The sequence below is a fragment of the Natator depressus genome, chromosome 7 (assembly GCF_965152275.1).
Source record: "Natator depressus isolate rNatDep1 chromosome 7, rNatDep2.hap1, whole genome shotgun sequence".
Classification (NCBI taxonomy): domain Eukaryota; kingdom Metazoa; phylum Chordata; order Testudines; family Cheloniidae; genus Natator; species Natator depressus.
Window position 1 is genome coordinate 65774263 of NC_134240.1, and position 21178 is coordinate 65795440.

General features: G+C 42.7%; 1 protein-coding gene across 9 annotated transcripts in view; it reads left to right on the forward strand.

The window, feature by feature from the left end:
- Positions 1-463: 463 nt before the first annotated feature.
- The window catches only part of ZMIZ1 (zinc finger MIZ-type containing 1), a 478186-nt gene continuing 457471 nt past the window's right edge, over positions 464-21178 (forward strand). For 6 of the 9 annotated variants that reach the window (XM_074958666.1, XM_074958665.1, XM_074958672.1 and 3 more), the window contains exon 1: positions 467-675. The gene's annotated coding sequence lies outside the window, so the exon portion shown is untranslated. Of the gene's footprint in view, positions 676-21178 lie in introns of all 9 variants that reach the window. The other 3 variants (XM_074958674.1, XM_074958670.1, XM_074958671.1) reach the window with 3 other exon arrangements.

Here is a 21178-nt window from a genome sequence, read left to right on the forward strand (position 1 = left end):
CCATTGAGTAGTCTGTCTCCTCCACCCAGTCTTTCTCCAAACCCGGGCAAAAATCCCCGTTGAGGAGAACATAAACTGGGGCAGCACTGCACGCTTTTAATTACATAAATTCCAGAGTGGGGATCCCCCCTCTTCAGCAATATCAAAACGCAGAGGGGAGGATAGTCCCATGCGTTCACTCTCTAATCTGGGATGGTTTGCACTGCACGCTATTCACTAGGATTAAGAGGAAGTTTGTGGGGTTTTTTTTAAATCGTGTAAAACAATATTTTCATTTTTAACTTTAACTTTATGGGATGCGGGGAGGGAAGAGAGGGGGCGAGAATAGAGAGCGAGGGACAGAACATCCCTACAGGAGGCAGCTCCCTTTCAGATAGGAATCTGGGACAGATTTTGCCAACAGCCACAAAGCATGGCCCTTTGGTAATAGAATAGCCAATGTAATTTGACACTTCAACTTGCTGTGCTCTCTGCTAGTTGATTCACTTACTCACCCACTAACATTGAGCTCCTTTTCACTGTCTGTATAGGGGGGGAGCAGGAGAGAGAAACCGCTTTTAAATGAAAAATATTTTAAAAGCACCTGAACAGAGCTGCCAATCAGCTGGGGAAAGAGGATTTTTGCTGCCTGCTTCCTTATTATATTTCTTACTGCAAGCCTGCTGTGCAATCTAGGTAAGTTTCGTGTCTATTTCAGTCTTACGTTCACACCTCCCTGTGTTTGTGACCGGGCAAGGATTGTGTCTTGAATGAGGCGAAACAATGGAGTAACCAAGCTAAGGAAATATATATATATATATATATAGAGAGAGAGAGAACATTTGTTTTTTGTAAGACAAGAAAATGTGTGAAGACTTCTTAAAGGGACAGGTTGTATCTGTGTGTCTGGAAAAGGAGGAGAGGAGAAGGGGGAATGAGACAGAAAAAGAAAACAGGAGATCCAGCGGAAAAGGAAATTCCTTGCCTTTTTGTGATTGTAGCGAATAGAGATTACGGAGCCAGAGTGTTTTATATTATGGATGTGGGGCTCTGATCACTCCCCCAACCCCTCTGAGCTGGGGAGGGAAGGGGCTAGTGTTGGGGAAATAGGTGTCTTGTGTGAAGTGACTGTAAAAGGAGGAATCCTTGAAAATTATAGCAGAAGGGGGGAAGATCTTTCGTGTTGTAGATCTAAGTTTTAAAAGCTGAAACAATGAGGCGAATTAGGCATGCCTGAGAGAAAGAGAGCGAGCGATCTTGTGCCATAAAAACAAAGGAGATTTTAAAATAATCCGGATAGCTTCTGTTTTCTGGCCAGTTTACCTTTCCTGACTGCTCCGGTTGTGCACCGACAGGCTCGTAGTCAATCGAGCTGGCACTGAAGAATCTTTGGGGGTAAGGGGTGGGGAGAGGAAGGTTGCAATAACAAAGTATTTTTTCGGGGGGGAGGGAGAAAGCTTGTGTGTGTGGAGGGGGGATCGGGCATGTTTTCCGGGCTTTGGGAAGCTTGCCTGAGTGTAAATTCCTTGTGTCTGGGTTTTGAAAGCCAGTTGGGACTGGGGCCTCTCTCAATCACAAGGCAGGAGTAGTCTCTCTCTCTCTCTCCTGTGTACATCTGTCCAGGAAGCTGGGGGGAGAGGGGGGGAGAGGGGCCGATTGAAAGAACCCAGCTCCTGCTTTCTTGCCATTGTGAAAAGAAAAAGGAGGGAATCGTTTTCACGGGAGACTGGTTGAGCTAGCTGCAGTAAAAGGGAGAATGGCAGCCAGTTAAAAGACACTTAAGGAATGTAAACATAAAAATAGGAGCCATCTAGTCATGCTGTATTCCTTGCTCTAATCATCTGGGATGGGGTTCTCCAGGTTGATTTTGTGGTGGGGGTGGGAAAGTGGAGATGTAAAAGGAGGAACGGGGAAGTTGTTACTATACCCATTTTTCTACACTGCAAACTTTTGTTTTACACGTGTATAGTTTAATTTCAATCCTACTTTGGAGTCTGTGGTGGGAAGCATAAGACTAGTTTTTTGAGTTAAGTTCCTTCTGTAACTGCAGACCTCATTCATATGCTTAATAAAACTGACTTGTATAATGGCGAAAACATAACAAATTGCTCTGATTGTGGGTCTTACTAACTGGTCCAGGCGGCTGGACTGAGAATTAGAAACTACCACATATAGGTAATTTATTGAGACTGAAGATAATTTTAAGCAATAGCCCTGCATTACTGTCTGATTGTGCAGAGTGTATATTCTTTTTGCTTCAGTTAATAATCTGCAAACGGCTTAATGGCTCTGTGTAGTGACAGACGAATTGGTTTTCTCCATTTACTTCAGCAGGCCTGAGTGAAGCTGGTATTCTGACTGCTTTTTTCAATGCATTGACATGAGGGAGGAGGATTTAACTTGGCAGCCTGAACAAATGCTCTATCAAAGGTTTCCTAAGAGACAGTAAGAGAGTCGGTGGGAGATGAATGACCTGGGGTAGTTTTAGGGTGCTACCTATGCAAGCTTTCTTTTAAATATGAAATGGCCATTTAGAACCCTGAATAGAACTGTGTGCATCAGAAAGGCGACAGGCTTATAAAATTTAAAAGGGCAAAAGCCCATTAATGCTTTGGCAAAGCTTTGGCTCTGGCCTCTGGTTGAGTAGTTCCAACTGCCTTGAAGTGCCAGAGCTTTTAAGGAATCTTTAGCAACAGCTTCTCTATAGCTGCAATATGGAACTTGGCCTTGTAAATTGGAAGGTTAATGATGTAGTCTCCTCCTCTCCAGACAGGAGAATGGGGGGTGGGTATAGGATATGGATGCAAAGGTAAAAAAAAAAAAAAAAAGCCCCATGATAAATGATTAGGCAGGGCTCTTGCTAATGAAAGACTATTCCAGCTATAATACTTGTGCAATAATTTTGCATTGTGGCAAAAGTTCTAACCCGAAATTAATATACAGGCAACCGAGGAAAAGTTTGACAAAGAGGTTCAGCAAAATTATACACTTAGAACTACTGACAGTCTTTGGGAGAATTAGGCTTAATCTAGCAGACAACAGAGTTGGTCTCTGCCTCAAACTTGCACCCCCTTCTTTTGATCGAGGGAAGTTTACTATGGCATCAATCTTCTCTTGGCGGGGCCTGATTCAGGTTTATGAATGCCAGAAGACTTGCGCTGACCTTTTTCTGTTCAAGTCGAGGATGTTGAAACACCAGCCATCAAACAAAAGACACATTGAAAGCAAGATCTGCAATAGAGCACGTGTGACTTTGAGGCTGGTTGAGTGCATTTGGTGACACTGTTTTCTTCTGAGTTCGGGTGGGAGTTGGGGAGATAAAAGGCCATTTATTAAAATGAGATTGTGGAAAAAAATGACTTAAAATAATGTTAACACCCCGAATTAGAGGACACAATTTTGCTTTTGTTAAAAATCATTACATTTTTAGTTTCTTCAAAATTCTGAGGCTAAGGAAAGAGACTACAATGTTTTCCTCCTGAGTGCAAAAATGATATGAATTTTGAAGTATCTAGCCTGTATATTTTTAAAAAAAATAAAAATTGTTTTAAGGAACAAGAGAACTGAAATTCTAGAACTGCCTTTTTAGGATGTAAAAAGAAGAACAAAATAAAAAATTGCTCAGGATTTAATTGCTGGATCTGTGGTTTTGCCCTATATTAAAAGTAGTTCTTGTCTACTTTGTAGGCTAAGCTTAAAGGAGATTTTATTTTCATTTAAAAATAAAAAACAGAGCCAGTGAATTTAGTATTTCATTTGTCTGTCTCATGCATGTCAACATGAATGGATGCTTTCATTGTTTACAGTGGCTAAGGTCCACAACACCTTAAATAAAATGTAATGATTTCAAAAATTGAGTCTATGGCAAAGGCACAGTTAAAACTTTGTTGGGGAAAGAACCATGTTGCCGGACATCTATACAGTGCATGTTTTGTAGCGTCTGAAATCATGAAAACTGGATATGAGTGTGGTGTAGAACTTTGTTTTCCAAAATATTGTATCACACAAAAGATAATAGTTATTTTTTCTTGTTACTTAAAGGACTTTTTTTTTTAATACTCAGAAAGGTTTACAAGGAGTTGAAGTGATGGAATTCTAGGTACCATATGTTTCCATTCATAACTTTTCTTGGGAGTTGCCTGCCCTTTTCCCTATATCTCTTCCACTTTTTATAGGTTCCAAACTCATGGATGGTAATTACATCAGTGACACTACAGTTGATTCAAAGTTGGCTGGTCCCTAGCAACTTGACATGTGTGTTATCTGCCAGGAAAGCTTGGTTTCTCACTGTAAACCGGAAAAACTGACAAGTTTGTTAATTTGGTTTTTTGTTTTGCCTTCTCTCTTGCTAACATGTGCCCTAGCATTTGGAGGCAACAGGCGCCGTGTATTTCCAAGTTACCCGGAGTACAGTGTGTCTTGAGGAGTGAACATAAGGGTGGCCCAGGATCCACTAGTTTTTGGCCGCCATGGCATAACAACTTGGGGAATCAAACAGTGCAGAGAGTAATCTAGTTATTGTTCTACCTGTAAAATCTGTTTTATACATACCTAGGACTGCAATTGGTGCCTGTGGTAGTGAATCCGACCACTGTGCAATTGACTAATTTGTTTCCTCCTAGTTATGCCAATTTCTTTGAAATCCTATACAGTATTACTGTAGAGACATGGAGAGAATATTGCTGCAGAGTTGAGAATTGGTTTATGATTGCACTCATCAGCTACTGTGCTGACAAGACTTCTTTATCCATTTAAGATGTTGGTTTGTTTTTTAAAGAGGAAGCATATTTCATCAAGATGTAGTACAAAGCAAATATGCATGGGGTGTATCCAGTAGTTCAATATGGTAGGAGCATTTTGTTGTTTCACTGATCTTTGTGTGGATCTGAACTTCTCTGCTGACATAAGGCTAGGCAGTGTTAGTGGAGCTAGGAATAATTTATTCTTCAAATGGGTGTCTTTTTGGTTTAAAAACAAAAGGTTTGCAAATCCAAGTGTTACTTTGTCATATTGATTTTATTCCTCTCTCTTCCCCCAAAGCAAAAACTTCTTATGTAGCATTTTTTTTTTGTTTACATTGGATTTTATAGAACAATCTGCATTTAGGTTGGTTAATTTTAGAAGGTTTTTAAAGGGGTTGTAGGTTGCAAGAGAAATGTCCAGGTGAGGAGGTATAATGGATCATCCTAGTTTGACTGTTGGAGGCAGTAGTGTATTATGAGAGTAGATAGAGATGGTCTTAGGCTTGGTCATGTGATGCTTTGTTTCTAATAGGTTGAGATGCATTGAAAATGGAGTGGTTTTTACTCCTTGCAAATGTTGGGCTCTGATTATATGAGCACAGTGGTACAACTTTCTCCCAAGGAGAGAAGGAGGAAAAATATTGTAGACAGTACTTTTCGAGTGGAGGAGAGAAAACTGTCTTGTGTAGGTCTGTAGTCTGCCTAGCTGAATTATCCAGCCCATGGTAATATAAATTAACTTTAATCAGAGGGAACAACCCAAATCTGCAAGGAACATACCCCTCTGCGTAACTCAGAAATGTTCATTTGTTTCAAGCTGTCTTATGTTCGCATCAGCTGAGATAATTATACCTTTCAAACCTGCATATGGGGTAAAAACAGTAGCTTATATTCCTATCATTCAATTCTGGAACAGCTGGCTCCAATTGTTTCTGAGGTGAGGGGATGATAGCTTACTTTTTAAAGGTGGCTGTAAAGGGCTAAAAACAAAATAGATCCATATGGCCTTTGTAATGATAGTTCAATAATTCAGGCTGGGTGTTTTGTTATTTAATAATGTTAGAATTCAAGTGGTCACATCTAAACTATCCAGTTAACACTTCATTAAAATGAATATGAGAAATTTATCCTTTTGTTGATACTGTGTCTCTTTGACTCTACAAAGATGCAGTGAATTGCTTCACAAAGTAAAGGTGAGCCTATTGGTTCAATCTAGGTAGGATTTTTTTTTAAATATAAAATCCCTTTACTATTCATGGCACTACAGATATCTGTGGAAGTACCATAAATCTGTGGATTTGGATTGCCCCTACTGTTCACTGTTTGTCTGTGTAAGGAGCTTGCTATTTGATTTTCTCCTGACTAAATGTTTATATGTCAGCGGATGGTGGAGAGTCGATTTATAAAACAGATGTCATAATACTAAGACGTCCTTCTCCAGATATATGCAGCCTTGAATTTTCTCTCTCTCTCTCTCTCTCTCTCTTTTTTCATACACCACTCATAAACTATTCTGTGGCTCCCTGCCCTGCTGGCAGAACTGTTACTATCTCCTTTGCAATAGAACCATATTTCAGTTTCTCAGTACTGTATTGAGTGCAAGATCAGAGGCATTCTTGGTTGCTCTGAGCCTTCTTTACCGTGCTAAGGTCGTGGCGAGGTAGAACTAACTTTGGCTGGCCCAGCTTCCATGTATATTGTGGGTGCAGACTCAACTGGATGCTCAGATTTTTGTTGATTGTGAAGGGCACATGTTTTTATCTTACTACTCTCCACAGCAGCCACTACTTCCTGAAAGCTTAACGTAAGGTAGGAACTGGGAGCAATACCAAACTAGACATTAATAAATGTATCTATTGAAAATTAGCATGAGAATGAAGCCAGCAGACATTATATACCTTCCATACAGTGTGATATGAAATCAACATGGTAATTTTCTAATCACTGTGTCTGGCCTCTTGAAACTGCTTCTTGCCTCTGCTATTGTAAACCATGTGTAAGAAATCACTGGAGGAGGTAATGGGGGGTGAGAGGGGGAGAGGGGAAGGAGCTGTGTGTGTAAACAGTCTCCTGGCGAGTTATTTCAAAAGCATAAGTCAATCTGGACCAGGATGGTATTAATTGAGGGGTACTAACCGGTCTATCTGCTTAATACACAAATGCATACAGTGTAGATAAATTGTGCCCTGATCTTGTTACAGTTTTCTGTACCTGGTGAAATATTATCTGCCCTTGTTTTGTAAGGACCTTTTGCTTAACAGATTAACACACTTGTTGGCAGAGGGGACTTGGAGGGGTGAAATAAATGGAGAAGCGCATTGGGGTTTATTTGTTTGTGCATGTCTGTGAGACTGCAGAGTATGATGATTGACTGGCTGACAAAGCCAGTGTTATCAGTCTCCTAGGGGTTTCCAGATAGTCTCATAACTAATCAGAGCAGTTTATTTATTGGGGCTACAGTGACACAGATATACGACAGAATGGTAAGGGCTTCAATTGGCCATTTAGTAGGAAAAAACAATTCCTCTGATAAATATCTGCTTGTCTCATGGCTGTGCTCCTGTTACCCTCTGAGAACAGAAGAGCTTTTCAGCGTGCTCTGAAATGTACACCTTCTGCGCCTTAGCCAGCAGTTTTTAAAGTGTAAGCGTCTCTTCTCTTTTCCTTGTTTAAACACCCACCCTCCTCAAATACAGTCAGCCTGAGCTTTCTGCCTTCCTCTGTTAATAGGTCATGACTGGGTGATAGTGCTACTATAGTTAAGGTTAGGAGTACTAGTGGCACCTTAGAGTCTAACCAATTTATTTGACAGGTTTCAGAGTAACAGCCATGTTAGTCTGTATTCGCAAAAAGAAAAGGAGGACTTGTGGCACCTTAGAGATTAACCAATTTATTTGAGCATGAGCTTTCATGAGCTACAGCTCACTTCATCGGATGCATTCAGTGGAAAATACAGTGAGGAGATTTATAAGGTTGAGACTAGCTTACTGTTTAACAGCTGGTTTTTCTAAGTGCTTTGAAATCCACATCCTTACTTGGATTGTCTTGAAAATTGTGTGCCTCATGAGAATCCAGGGAGGGTTAAAGGTCCAGATCTGAGATCTTTTGAGCAAGGTGTTCCTGAAATACAGTCCCCACCCCGCCTCCTAAAAATCACATGATTCAAAATTTTACAGTTCTTAATGCCCCACCAAACAGACACACATATTTGAAGCTCAAATGATGTCTCTGATCCTCCCCAGTCTGGTACCACACACTTGCAGTTGATTTCAGTTTGGCATCCTCATGGCACCTCCTGCTATAGCAGGAGGCATGAAGGAGCCAGGAAGAGGGCAGAGCAGGTAGATGAATGGCAGTGAGGTATACAGTGTTCTTGTAGCCAGGCCAGTTCCAGGATATTACAGATACAAAGTGTTTGAGTAGCAGTGAGGTGTTCCCCAGGTGATCTCCTTCTGCCCTCCCATCATGGCCCCCTCACTGCTACCATTTCCTGAAAAAACAAGGGTAATTCACTGCCCAGAAATGGGTTAATGCAGGGTTGAGGTTGACCAGAGTGCCTCTTACCCCATCAGGAAGTCGAATGCACCTATACTTTAATCTATGAAAAAGAGGAACTACAGAGTTAAAGTACTGCCAGTTGTGCCCTGCACCCTTAACTCTGCCCTCTTTTGAATGACACCCCAGCCCACCCCGACAGATAATATTGCAGCACTCTGTCCTTCCAGATGATATGGAACACTCCAGGGATAGGAGCTGAGTACAGCAGTAGAAAATGTGATACTGTGTCCTCATTAAGGCAAAAGTTATATTTAGGGTGGGTTTAGTGAACACCAGCTAGCCGTGCCGGGCCTATACCCTAGCATTTCACCCGTTCAGCACAAACCACCTCAGAGTTGGCAGATGTTACCTGGAACATCACCCGAACTTACCTCTTTCCTGTAATGTATTATCATGTATGCTTGCAGCTTGCTACAAATCCCTATGGCAACAACAGACCATTGTGCTCTTCTGCCCACACAACCGACATAACTCAACACAGAAAGGAGGGGCCCCGGATCCATTTGGGTGCAGATGCACCTCTCCTCATATCACAGTGTGAGCAAGTATCCCTGCACCAGTCAATACAACTGCTAATACCACACTGAAGAGCTGTTGGAGCAGCGTGCAGACAAATGAGAGAATACAGTTCTGTGGGACACAGCCAACCACTTAAAATAGCATATTCACTTAGTTATTCCTAGTGTCTTCCTATTATAAGTGCAGCCCTGGCTGAAACATACTTACGCTTTATCACCAGTGGCTCTTGCCAGCTCCAGGGGGCAGAACTGAGGTTGTGGGGAGGGATTGGTGTGTACCTTGACTATGTATTCCCTGGTTTCCTGAGGTTTCAGGATAGGTGCACTCAACGTTCTGGAAAGGAATGAGGCACTGTCAGGCAACCTTAACTGTGTTAAGGAAGCTTTTGGACAGTGACTTAAGTTGGGTTTAATGAGAAGATTCCTTTCTCACAGTGAGGTTTTTAAGAGCTCGCCTTTTCTGCCTCCAAATTTAATAATGTTAAAGCAAAACAAAGCCTTTATAGTCTGGAACAGGCTCTTTTTTCAAGAGCTGTAATGTTTTCAATTAAGTATCACACACAGCATGGTCTCAACACAAACCTTAAGGATTCCACAGGATTGTAGTTGCTCATAAGATTTTGGCCGCCTTAGTGACCACAAATTGGAATGCTTATCTATAAGAAAAATTTGCGTAGAGTGTGTTTCTGGTTAAGAGGCAGTATGAGAATGCTGGCTACCAGGGTAAGAAGTGTGTGACAGTAAAGAGCCATCACTGTTAAAAGCGGGAAAGTGTTCATAGGTCAACAGAAATCCCATCTGGCTGTCTTTTCCTCTTCCCAAGGGGGAAAAAAACATTAAAAATAATTTTGAGACTTCCTCAGTGGCATTACGTTCTTAATAGAACAAATTATAAATGAGAGAGAGGGTTTCTTCTGCTGCAGTTTGCAGAGGGAAAGAAGAATGATGTGACTGTCATAAGGTCTACCTGATTTCTTTGTGTCCTTCCTACAATTTCTATGTTTGTTTAATGCTCTTATAACTCTTTTCCCAACAATAGGATCACAGGAGTTAATTTGTTTACAACAGGTGCACAGCTTACTCTGGCTGTCCTTGCAGCAACCCTGTGCCTCCCCCAAGCACTTTCAAAGAAAGCTTCCTCTTTTTGTTCTGCTGCAGGTTGATGCACTTTTACATTTGATTTAACAATTTGTATCTAAGATTGCAATGCTCCTTCTAAAAGGAACCTGGTTTAGTGAACTTTCTCCTGACAATGCTTCTTTGATTATTATATCTCTTCAATCCAACTTTATTAAAGAACTTTATAAACTTTAAGTACACCTCATGATGGCACTGCTATGTAGGTATTATCCCCATTTTATGGAAACTGAGGCACTGCGAAGTAGTTCCTTGTTTGTGAACGCTGGGTGCAGATAGAGTATACAGTTACTGAAAACTCTAATGCAACTTAACTGTGGACTCCCTGCTGCTCCACCATAATAAAATCTGCATCTTTGTGCACTCCTACCCAATTCATCTTTTCTGCTGCTCCTCCCCAATAGCCCTCTTATCTGACAAGCTTTTAAAACTGCTTGTGGTGGTTCTTCAAATGACCTGTGTAAGGAGTATTGAAAATCAAGAGACTGAATGGGGAAGAAATATTTGGTCAAACTTTTTTAAACTTTTGTTTTTTGTTAACACACACAAAGCTCTAATGCACAATGAACAGTTGGGAGAAATGACATCTTTGTTAAATATCTCACACCCACATCTTTCAGTTATAGTGTAAGAGCTCACTTCAGTCATCCGAGGCCTACAAGAAGTCTTCTAGCAAAATCATATCTGATACTTCTAAGCAGTGTTCCCTCTAATTTTTCCGACCCATGTACGGAATGAATTGTGTTATGTGCACCAATATAGAGGTGATGTGTGACACATCATCTCCATATTGGTGCACATAACAAAATTCATGTGGCTGGGTGAGGTTGAGGGGTTTGGAGTGTGCGAAGGGGCTCAGGGCTGGGGCAGAGGATTGGGGCATGGAGAGGGGTGAGGGCTCCAGCTTGGGGTGCGGGCTCCAGGGTGGGGCTAGGGAGGAGGGGCTTAGGGCTGGGGCAGAGGGTTGGAGTGCGGAGGGGGTGAGGGCTCCAGCTGGGGGTGCAGGCTCTGGGGGTGGGGCTGGGGATGAGGGTTTTGGGATGCAGGCTGCCCTGGGGCTATGGCGGGAAGAGAGGACTTCCCCCAGTTCTCTCTCCCCACAGCAGCACCTGGGCCGGGGGTGCGGTGGGGCGGGAGGGGCACTTCTCCCCACTATGGCAGCTCTGGCCGGACTGGGCTGGGGGAGGGGCTCCTCTCTCCAGCAGCTCCAGAGGGGCTGGGTCGGGCCGGGCCATGGGACATGTGTGGCCCTAAATAGCCTGCTGCGTGGCCTTGCAGTTTACAGGGAACCTAGCGTCTAAGGTATAAGTGCAAGCAAAGAAAAACCCATTCAGACTTTGTTTATACTTCATAAAGAAGCATGAGGCAGACACAAGCCTAATATTTTTTAAAATCCTGTGCTGGTGACTTTGAATTGTAATTTCCATGTCAGGTCTGTGTGCTAGGACTTACAGGATTACATTTTCCGAGGTGATAGGCACCTATTTTTAGGATTATTATTTGTGTTTTGTATTAAAATTGAAATTGGGGATTGGGACTGCGTTATGATAGCCACTCTGCAAACACATAGTAAAAGACAGTCCTTGCCCCAGAGAGCTTGCAGTTGATTAAAATAGATGTGGGCTCTCGGTATTTCAGAAAATCAGGCCTCTTTTAACTCAGACCACTGGTTTGACAGGCAGAGGGGTATAATAGTAATTCTAGTAACTTTCTTTTGAAACTCCCTGAAATACTAATAAATATTTTTCTGTCAGGACTGTCAGAATACACAGTGGTGTGGTGTGTAGCTTTTACTGGCACTGGTTTGAATTGACCTACATAACTGACCAGTTGCAAAGCCATTTGATAATAATGAGGACATCTTAACCACCTGCCGATAAAATCTGTAAATCAGACCACACACCATCATATATTCCCTGTGTGCGTGCGCATAGTATTGTGTATGCAGTTTTGCATTATGTATGTTTTGTGCTTTAAACTCTGGATCTTTTGGTTTCATCAACCTGGAAGTCCTCTATGCAGGATTCCGATTCACTTTAAAGGAAATTGTGCATGCAGATGGTCGAATTCCAGGATCAGGACCAGAAAAGGCAAGAGCCCTCGTATGTTGCAGCTTTATTGTGATAATTTGTTCTGCTGTAGAAGATGGAGAAAAATTTGCTCAGAAGCATTTATTTAGGAAGCTAAAAAACTAGGACCTTATCTGGCATTGATTTAAATAAGTGGGAGTGGCACTGATTTGGTAATATCATTGACACAGATTAAAAGCAGAGGGTATGAAAGTAAACTGCTCTGTAGGAACTGTAGTCTGGATAGATGACATCTTAGTCTATTTATCCATGCTCTTACAGTTGCCATTTAAGGGCAGATTCAACAACAGTAAATAACGTGTCTTAAATGTTTATCCAGAACAATTTACTAAGTAAATCTGCCAAAATATGTACAGATCCACTGGCTCTTACAACTTTCCCCCTCCACTTCTCTCTCAGCCTGCCTTGCCAGAAAATACCTCTTTGTGCTCAGGAATAAGAAGAGGTCTGCAACAAAATATTTAATGTGCTCAATTTGGTTTTACTATTGTAGTTCCCTTAACTAAAACACAGAGATGTTAAGCATCTGTGTTGAAGATTGGACATATTTCCATGGGTTGCACTAGAATGTAAGTTGACTGATTGGAGCAGTGTGTTAATACATTATCTTTAATCTTTGGATATCTGGGTTCAGTGCTATCTTAGGCCATAGGGGTTCCTTGCCTATTTTAACTGATATTAGATCTGTTAGATGCAACAACAACACTGATTCATGTAGTACAGCTGTCCCACAAGCTTGCGCTGTATCTCGTAGTACCCTGCCTGGCTCTACTCAGTGCCGTTAGGTGAATGTGGGGTTGCCAACTTTCTAATCGTACAAAACAGAACACCCTTGCCCCACTCTATGCCCCACTCCTTCCCTGAGGCCCTGCCCTTGCAGCTTCTCCGAGGCCACTTCCTCCATCATCCCTCCCTTTGTTGCTCGCTCTCCCGTACCCTCACTCACTTTCACTGGGCTGGCTCAGGGGGTTGAGGTGCGGGGGGGGGTCTGGGCTATGGGCTGGGGGTGCGGGCTCTGGGTGGGGCCAGAAATTGGGGGTGCAGGAGAGGGCTGGGGTAGGGGGTTGGGGAGCGGATATGGGGTCCAGGCGACGCTTATCACGGCTCCCAGAAAGTGGCTGGCCGCCCCTGGATGCATAGGCAGCCAGGGAGGCTCTGTGCGCTGTCCCTGTGCTCACAGGCATTGCCCCCGCAGCTCCCATTGGTCGTGGGTCCCGACCAATGGGAGCTGTGGAGCCGGCCCTTGGGACGGGGGCAGCGTGCAGAGCCTCCTTGGCCGCTCATGCATCTAGGAGCTGCAGGGACCTGCCGGCTGCTCCTGGGAGCTGCGCGGAGCTAGGGCAGGCACGGAGCCTGCCTTAGACCCAGGCTCCTGCTGCGCTGCTGACCAGACTTTTAATGGCCCAGTTGGCGGTGCTGACTGGAGCTGCCAGGGCCCCTTTTTGACTGGGTGTTCTGGTCAAAAACTGGATGCTTCGCAACCCTAGGTGAATGTATTTATCATTGAAGTAAGGAGGGGAAAAAAATCACATGAATATATACTAATTTTGTTCCATTTGCAACAGTTCATTACTAAGGCGAAGTGAGATGCTTAACAATAGGTTTTTGATCATGGCTTCATGTAATTGTTTCACTAGATTCCTTTCACACTTAAATGCAAAAAATGAAAACACCCTGATAGATTCCAAGTAATTTGCCCACTCCAATCCTTATTGACTTTATTATGATGTGACATGTCTTGAAAGAATATGAAAATTATTTTCTCAGTGCATAAATTTCGTTATAACGGTTTGTGAAATTGTTGTGTCCAGTTCCTATTTTGGGAATAGTCCTGTCATGAAAGCGCGGTCAAAATTTCTGATATTTCTTTGCAGAAGAATTTCAAGTATTTCTGAGACTGCTGTATAGTTTAGTACTTTGTACCTCACTGAACTTCGTTTAAACAAAGAAAAACAGAGGCCTGGCATGTCATTTTTAGCTCCCCGTTGTCTGAAACTGTCTTTCAATAGAGAAAAATAAAAATATTTGTAATATTGCCAGCATCTTGTCCTAGTAGTTTCCCAGTGTATTAAGTCACAACATGATGAAACATAGTTCATATCTCCTGGCGCATTAAATATATTTTAAAATACTTATATTTTTCTGTTTATTCCCCCAGGCTCTCGTGAATTCTCACTTTATTTTATGGCAGAAATTGGTAAGGCAGGACAGTGATCTGACTTTTTTTTTTATGGAAGAAGCAAAGAATTTGGAGCCAAGTTTCTTTCCTCACTTCCAATGTGGATACGGAAACATTTTCAAAGGAGGCTAAAGATGAGCTACACATATGCCAATCCCTTTTAAAAGATTGCTTGGCTTCTTTCTTAAATAAATACAAAACCCTAATAAACAACACTGAAAAGGCAGGTGTTCTCTGGCAACTGCTGTGTTTGAAGATAGATATGGCTTGTTTTGTGAATGTGTAATATTTTTAGTTTGAGATACAAACACACTCCCTGATATAACTACCATACCCTTTCCATTTACTTTAAAACCCTAAGGGGTCTAAGGTCCAATTTTCTTAAGGTATTAAGGTGTTGCTGTGCTGAACATTGCAATGCCTAACTGATTTAGGAGCCTAAATGTTGATTGAATGTAGCCCCCAGGTGCCTAAATCCCTTTTGAAAATGAGATTTAGTCTTCTATATCACATAGAGTTGTGACACTGAGCACAGGAGTGTCTACATACTTTTAAAAATCTGGGTCTCAACACTTACAATTAATGTATATTGGCCTGCCCTTGCCCACACATGCGGATGAGCAACTTAAGTTGCTCTAAGTACACCTAGATGCTTGGGTTAGTAAAGATATGTGCTTAAATGTTCTCAGGATTGTGCCCTAAAGGTTTCATGCCAGGAAGTAAGTTCAGATTTGTGATTTATGTCTTAAAAACAAATTATGGCTTAAACCAGGGGTCGGCAACCTACGGCATGCGTGCCGAAGACGGCACGCAAGCTGATTTTTAATGGCACGCTGCTGCCTGCCGGGTCCCAGCCGCCGGCCCCGCTCAGCCCGCTGCCGAACCCAGGCCGGGACTCCGGCAGGCAGCAGCGTGCCATTAAAAATCCTGCCCACCCGGGCCCATGGTGGCAGGGTGAAGAAGCTTGCTCCTGCTGGCTGCTGCTGCAGGGCAGGCGAGGTCCCCCTTCCCCCGCCTCTTCCCCCAGTGTGCGGGGTTCCTGCCCCATCTCCTCTCCTTCACTGCTGCCGATCCGCTGATGGCCCTTGCAAGGGAGGGGTGAGAAGTGGAGCCGCAGTGTGCTTGCTGCTTCGGGGAGGAGGCGGAGAAGATGTGGGGACGGGGCATTGGGGAAGGGGGGTGGAATCAGGGCATATCCCCTCCAGCCCCCTGCCGTGAGCTGCTCTGGGCAGGGGGCTGGGAGCACCCCCAGAACCCTAGCCCACACCCCCAGCCCTCTGTCCTGACCCCTACACCCCCCTCACACACACCCAGCCCTCTGCCCTGACCCCTGCAACCCCCCATGACCCAGCCCTGACTCCAGCACCCCCCACGCATACCCACACCCCATGCCCTGACTCTTGCACCCCTCACATTCTCACCCCCACCCTGAGCACCAAACAGGAGCTCCTGCCCCCCTCCCCATTCCTACCTGCACCCCTCACACCAAATGGGCACTGCCCAGGTAAGCACTCCACACCCAAACCTCCTGCCCCAACCCTGAGCCCCCTCCCTCATTCTAGCTCCTGGCCAGACCCTACACTCCAACCCCCAGCCTGCTCCTTCACCCCCAGCCCTGTGCTCAGTGCACTCCCACCCTCAGCTCAGTGAAGAGAGAGGGGAAGAGAATGGGCTAGAACCAGGGAGAAGGTAGGTACCCACTCTATGTGGGCAGGGCCAGGATCCCAGACCGGAAGCGGGCTGAGCGGGGCCAGCAGCCAGGACCCTGGCTGGCAGGAGCTGGTGGACGGAACCCCAGACCGGCAGCGGGCTGAGCTGCTCAGCCCACTGCCGGTCTGGGGTCCTGGCTGCCAGCCTCGCTCAGCCCGCTGCCGGTCTGGGTTTCTGGCTGTCGGCCCCTTGCCAGCTGGGGTCCCGGCTGCAGGCCCTGCCCAGCCTGCTGCCGGCCTAGGTGAACGGAACCCCAGGCTGGCAGTGGGCTGAGTGGTCCGGCGGTGTAATTTTAATTTAATTTAATTTTAAATGAAGCTTCTTAAACGTTTTGAAAACCTTGTTTACTTTACATACGACAATAGTTTAGTTATATAATATATAGACTTACAGAGAGAGCCCTTCTAAAAAACATTAAAATGTATTACTGGCACGCGCAACCTTAAATTAAAGTGAATAAATGAAGACTCGGCACACCACTTCTGAAAGGTTGCTGACCCCTGGCTTAAACAATACTTGTAAGTGGATCAGGTTTGAAAATGTTCCGAGATGTGTTTTTTTTTTCCATGTTGATAATGCTTAAATCCTCCTGCCCCAATGTTAAGAAAATTTAACGAATGAGGGATGCTTCAAATGTTATTAGCTTTTCATTGCTATTTTTGAGTGACTAGGATGAGGAACTTCAAGAGTTCAGTTCAACAGTTGGAGTTCTCCACCTGTGTCTTTCTGCCACATCAGTGGATCAGGACAACATCAGGTGAATTTTAGGCAATTGGAACAAACTCCCCTTTTCAGTTGTGGCTCCCACTGTTCTTAAGAGCGTGTGTGAGAGAGACTAAGTATTTGTGATTTTCTTAATTTAACTAGAAACATTTGCTCCAAGCTGAAAGCTCGCAGGGACAGCCTCAGCCTGAAAGCAGCCTTTAAATTTGTGTGTCCTTGTATATTTGTGTGTTGTAACATCTATCGAGAAGGATAGAGAGAAAGAGTGTCTTCCAGTTACACACAGAGATGGAGGAAAAGGGAGCGAAAGTGCATGTGAGAGAAATTCCATTTGTAAAGAATACAGTATATCGATTAAAAGCTAGGCTAGCTTTTAGGTGGCTACTTTTATCCCTAAAAAACTGCAGGTTTAATTTTAGACTGAACTTTTTTCCTAAATGTTGTTAGCTGGAGGATGAGGGGTTTAATACAGATGTAAATGTCGGAATGGTGAGCCTAAAAAATAGTTTGAGCATCATACAACTTTGAACAGCATGTGGTTCTCTATTTAGCATACTATTTAAAAGCTAAAAGAAAAGGAGTACTTGTGGCACCTTAGAGACTAACCAATTTATCTGAGCATAAGCTTTCGTGAGCTACAGCTCACTTCATTGGATGCCTGTAGCTCACGAAAGGTTATGCTCAAATAAATTGGTTAGTCTCAAAGGTGCCACAAATACTCCTTTTCTTTTTGCAAATTCAGACTAACACGGCTGCTACTCTGAAACCTATTTGAAAGCTGATTTTGTTTTTTAACCTGGAAAGTAGACTACTGTGTAGAAACTAATTGTTTTTTTAGGGGCCATTATTCGACAGGTTCAATTCTGTACACTTCTGGAAATACACACTGATATGATCAGACCAAACTTTTCTAAGGGTGATAATAGGATTGCACAAATGTGACTGATCAATATCTGAATACTACATGGTTTTACACTCCAGCTGTCCTACAATACCTTAATATGATGGTATGAGCCGAAGCATGGTTTTTCTTTTTGCTTTTAGAGGTTTAGGTCAAGAGCCTTAATTTGTCATTTGTAATTTGGTTTTTGTGTTTTTTATCCTCTTTTAAAATGTAAATAATGCTTGACTACAGAAATGGTAGCCTTCAGGCACCCTCCTTCTGTAACTTGATGATTAACATTTTTGACTTGCGTGTTGTAGTTTTAGGTTGTGTAGTTTGCATAGTGTTTGAAAGAGTGAATGTACGACAGGAACGGTGTTGTCTAGTGATTAAAGCAGACAACTAGGTGTCAAGAATCCAGAACTGATGACGTCCAACATTCATCCATTATGAGCCAGGCCGCCCAAAATCATAAGGTTGTAAATAATAATTCACTTGGGGTTCTTTTTATTTGCCTTCTGGTTTTCGTTCCTTTAGAATTCATGCCTACAAGTTTTTCTCCACAACCATCAGGGCTAGAAATGTCCTTTGCTTTCATTTAAAAAGAAAAAAAGAAAAAAAAAAAAGAGATTTTCATTATTGCTTGAGTCCACTATCTCACACTTTGCCTCAGTTTGCTGTCTCTGAAATGTTTGTTTATGAACAATTATTTACGAAACTGGGGGCTTAATTTTCAAAAGTACAAAACACCTGCAGCTCCCACTGACTTAAGTGGCAGCTGTGGAGGCTTGGTACCTTTTGAAACTCAAATTCTAGATGTGTAGAAAATTCTTCCTCAGATGGGAGGATCTCTATATGGGGAAATAACGTAGCTCAGCCCCCACACCCGTTAGTCTGAAATAGCCTGAATCTGTTGACTTATAGGACATGTTGGAAAGTCCATCCATTTGAAAGGGGGAAGAATAGTGAGGGAATAGTAAATGGTGAGTGGGGTTGTTTTTTGTTTGTTTACCTTTTGCTTGGTCATTTTGGGCGAGAGTGGGAGAAGAGAGAGGGTGAAGTGAAAATGCTGGATTTGTAACCTTTATAACATATATATTGCATTTTTAAATATTTGTCAGGGGCTCTGAGAGTCTGAGCTGTAGAAATTTTTACCTTTTATTTAACAAATGCACATAAATCCATAGTGCTGCTAGATACAAATACTGTTGGAGGTATTTAATTGCTTGTGTGTGTGTGTGAGAGAGAGAGAGAGATACGACTTTATCTCTGTCGGTCAAGTCCACTTTAATTGCTGTGCTCTGTTCGTTGTTCCAACATCTAAATGCAGCTTGTGAATCGGTTTGATTAAAATTGCACCTCTAGGTGTACGCTCTAAATACCTTAGGTACTTCACCTACAAACCAACTGTAGAATTGCTGGTAAGAATGACAGCTGCAGGCAATAAATGAGGACAATAATAGAAGTCTCAGTGCTAGAACATCATAAATCATGAGGAGAGAGCAGTATGTGTGCTGACAAATCAACGAGCAGCTGCAAACAGCACTTTCCAGGTAAGAATTATTGCACTGGCTTCTGATAAGTACTCAGAATACACCTCTAGCCCTTATATGTGGATGACTTCCCTGCTGCGTTGCCAGTCACGGTCATGTAATCAATAGAGTTCTGGTAGTTTGACTTGGTGTGGTAACTGTTTTGCAGGGTGTCATATACATTCTGTACTATGGACTTTCATTTTCATCCGAGGCATATTCAGGTGTGAGCTTTCTGTTTCTATGAGGAAAATCCTAATGCCTTTCCATCAGAGAAGTTATTTTACTTAATTTCCTAAGAGACTTTGGAGAACAGTTCTTGACAGCTGAAGAGAATGGATTGTTTTCCACTGTTTTAAAACCAATTTACTTTGTTAGCTTGTGGGGGTGGGACTGGGGGGGAAGAGGAGAGATAATGCACACGTGAGTGGTTTTTGGTTTTTTGCCTTGGTAGAAAAAGATGAAAATGCAGCCATGTAGGTAAATGAGATGGCAATATGCATCCTATAGAAAGCCAGCGTGTATTCTACTGTTAAAAAAACCTAAAACTATTTTGTGTGTTTGTGTGTGTAATGATGGTGTAAAACAGTTGTCTGTCAAAGAATTAAGTGACTAGAATGTCTCTTTTGAACCCCACAAACTGGAGTATCAAAATGCATGTCCCATATAAAATAATCTTTAATTAGGTTATATTCATACTGGATTAAAGTGCCAGAACATGACTTTAACATACAGATGTTTATATTTAAATTAAATCTAAATCTCCTGATTTGTTGTCCATTAATTTGCTTTCATTTTGCCACATCATAGGTTTAATTTTAGCTCAGATCAGTGTTACTTTAGTGCTGTCTCATTTTAGTACCTATTTACAATGAGCTTGATCTTGGTCTAATTCTGAGACCTATATGTCCACAGTGTAAAAAAAAAAAAAAAAAAAAAAAAAAAATCATTACAATTATCACTTACCAATAATCTTGATAGAGATTTCAGCAGACTAATGATCTGTATTCACACCTAGGGGCCTTGACTTCACTAGGAAAAAAGTGCTAACACATATTAAGTAACACCTGTTAAAATCCTAATGTAGACAAGGCAAATTGTAGATTTAACATGTTAGCTGTCTGAGGGAAATAGTAGGCTCCCAACCCCTAAGATTTACCTCAACCAGCTGAGAGGTGTATCAACAACAGTTGCCTTTGTCTACACTAGGATTGCTAACAGGTGTCACAAAGCTCTTAGGCCTGGTTTAAACCTAAAACACAAGTCGACCAAGCAATGTCATTTAGGGGTATGAAAAATTCACTGCCCCCAAGAGTAGGATGGCCACTGATGCATCTCTAGAATACAGGACATCATCTCAGTTGCACAAACTTCCAGGATGGCATGAGCCTACCACAGTCTGTGTTACTTCACATGCATGGTGAGTGCAAGGTCGCGCCATATAAGGATGCCATTTTGAAGAGAGCGTCACCCAGGTCGTGGCAGCAAGGGTGGAGCCTGCGCTTTGCAAAATGGAATCCTCAGTGTGTCCATGATGATACCAGATAAAACCATGTCCGGTTACATATCAGTACCAGACAGGGACAAACCATACAAAACCAAAACTGTTTAGCTTAAAACTGGATGAATGGGCTGCCTACCTGAGAGATGAAGTTAAGATGACTTAAGCACTAGTGTAGACATCACAAGGTCGATGGAAGAATTCTGCTGTCAACCTAGCTACTGCCTCTTGGAGGTGTGGATTAACGAAAGTGACAGAAAAACCCATTCTGTCTCTGTAATAAATGTTTGCATTACAGTGCTACAGCAGCCCAGCTGCTGTGGAGTACGCAGTGTAGACATAGCCGGAGTGAACTACCTTTAGATGCATTCTCCTGACCACTCAGTCCATATCTCCAAAGAGGGTACAGGTACAATAATTAAGCAGATGTGAGGATACTTAAATTTTGCTATACCTGCTCTGTGGCTTCAAGTCACTGGACTCCAGGTCTGTTAAGGCAATCATATGAAAGGTGCCAGATTGCACTACGCTACTGGAAAAAAAAAATTATAAAGACAAACACTATATCCTAAGAGAAATGTTTCTTTTAAACAGACAGCTTTTAAAGCAGACAGAATCATGTGTGC